The sequence below is a fragment of the Dioscorea cayenensis genome, chromosome 18 (genome assembly GCF_009730915.1).
Source record: "Dioscorea cayenensis subsp. rotundata cultivar TDr96_F1 chromosome 18, TDr96_F1_v2_PseudoChromosome.rev07_lg8_w22 25.fasta, whole genome shotgun sequence".
NCBI classification, from domain to species: Eukaryota; Viridiplantae; Streptophyta; class Magnoliopsida; order Dioscoreales; family Dioscoreaceae; genus Dioscorea; species Dioscorea cayenensis.
The window spans coordinates 11,334,429-11,337,189 of record NC_052488.1 but is presented as its reverse complement, the minus strand read 5'-3'; positions in this window follow the sequence as shown (position 1 = coordinate 11,337,189).

The window sequence follows — 2,761 nt, the reverse complement described above, 5'->3', positions numbered from 1 at the left end:
CACATTTTGAATTTAGGAAAATACATTTAGATTTAGTAGTATTTTAAATAATGGCATGTATTTTAATCACTTATATATAGTTTTGTTTGTGATGGAGATGACTTTAAGCATAATACTTTGTGCAAATTACTAATATTATGACAGGAACTATTTGTTTTACAATGGTATGACTCGTGATTTAATGCAGAAAAACAAATGATGTTACATCACTTTATAATTAATGAGCATGATTGTTTTGCCAGAGCAATACTATAAAACATTTTTAAGAAAATACAATGCTTAGTCCTAAATATTGCACTAAAATGTGAAAATATTTTATGCACCTTCCTCATCAATCGTTATATAAATAACGTCGGTAATAGAGTGAAACTGCCCACCTTATTATAATTTTGACATTCACTCATATATATTATTAAACAGTATATATATTATTGATGAATAATTATTCGATTGATGATGAAGCCTAATGAGAATTCATCATTAACACAGTCTGTCCATATCATTAGATATGTTTAGTATTCATAATAACCAAGTAATATATAACAAATATGGTTTTGTAAAATGATACAATTAATGAATGGAAAATTCTTTGTTTATAAATATTATAATTACAATAATTTGTTTAGAAATATTATGGAAAAAATGAAAAATTTAAAGTAGATGACTTATTTACATATATTTATCACCATTATTCTTGATAGTGTAAAGTGGACCAACTCTTTACTTATTATTTGAACTGTACCACCAAAATTAAGTGCACACACATAATTGGCTCCATTCGAACCACATATCATTGGCTACCAACACATTATAAAACCAAACATGACAAAATAATTAAATCATTTTAAAGGTATATGATTTGGTGTGGACCTTAAACCAAAACAAGTGAGTTATGAATGTAGAAAGCTAGACAGGACCCAAAGGTTTAGGGAAGCAATTCATTATGACTAAGCTTAGAGACCATGTACATGGATTGTGAAAGCTAAAAATCAAGGGTGTATTTCCTTGGTGGAGGCAAATTATATATACTCAATTATTGAAATAGAAGAAAGTGGAACTACAGGAGAAGAGTTAATATTTTATTTTTCTCTCAAGATTGTAAGATATGTGATATAAATCTGTACCTACTCATAGTTTTAAAATTACAACTCTCATCTTTGAACCAAAATGAATCCCTTTAAATAATTGAATACTAATTGGGTTTGGTCATTATAAGAGACTAAGCTAATTATTCATACCTTGCAATCGACGTAGGTATAAGCTTCTAGTTGTTTAGAGAATTGTCTTCTCCATTCAAAATCCTATATATACTCTATACTCCTATATTATTATCTTACTCATTTAAAAATTGAATAAATTACATTAAAAGGAAACAAACTCAAAGTACAAATTTTTTACCGGAGAATAATAAAACATCATTGAGTATTGAAAGTGAAATTTTTTGCCATCATTTTGTAATTATTAATTATTATTATTATTTTATATTTAAAACTGAGAAGAATAAATTACAATATATATATATATATATAGATAGAGGCATCAACCAACAGTTTTAAGAATAGCATGTATAGTGCAAAAAAGTTTTCGTTCAGTGCCTATTGTCAGAGATGTTGAATAGCAGTGACTGGTGACTTGAGATGTACAAATGCGTGATTCCACTGATGGTACATCACCGGTCAGTAAAGCCAGTGTGTGAGTGGAGAGAACTGATGAAGAAAATTTTGAGAATGTAATTTTACTATTAAGAGAATACTCTGCTTTGATTGATCATCATTAACTAACATCTATGTCATTAGATACATTTTAATCTGGCAAATACTTAGAATCTCATGAAATAAATACCACTGCAATATTTGTAGTTGATAAATAACACTCACTAGATTTTTAAATAATAACTAAAACTAATGAATGGATTATCAGCAGCTATCAAATACTTAATATATTTAATGTGACAGAGTAGCATAATTTTATGATGTGCCAGGTTATCAATAAAACAAATTCTTTTAATACGAAATGTTGTACCACCTCTCTCATCATTACACTTAACAGTTAAGAAGTAACTAAGGGCTGCAGGTTTTCACATATTATAAATGCACAATATAATAAAAAGTGTTCAGAGTTGCAATATATTTACTAAAACAGTTATTAGGTAGAGATATAACGATAGAAAGTGCTTCATTGGCTGAAAGAAATTTATATCACTAGATGCATGGTGTTAAATCTGAATTCATGGAAATAAATATCTAATATTTAGCTTAATGATGAAATATTGCTACTAAATTTTTTTATATATTTATTCATTCAGAAATTCATTATAATATATCTATCTGTATATTAAATATTATGAATAAATTAGTTAACAAAACAGTTACTGAGAAGAGATGGGATTCCAGTATGTTAACTCATTTGACTTTACATATGATCTGCACATACATTAAACTATTATTGCCTCTATTATTTATTATTCATTTGACATATTGTTATTATTTGATATTTATTATTGTTATTTTGATAATACCCTTCAATAATAATACTAGAAAAAGTCGTTTATGTGTCAATTATTATGGAATCATATATTTGATCAGAATAATTCAGTATCTATTTAGTTTGATTTTTAATATTATACAGGGTTTAAATAGGATTCTAGATATAGTTCATGTTTAAACTTTTTGAGGATATTTATTCCTATTTTTATACCTCTATATGATACCTGCATAGGGACAATTCTTCTTCAGTTTTTATTTTATTTCTTGCTGATTCC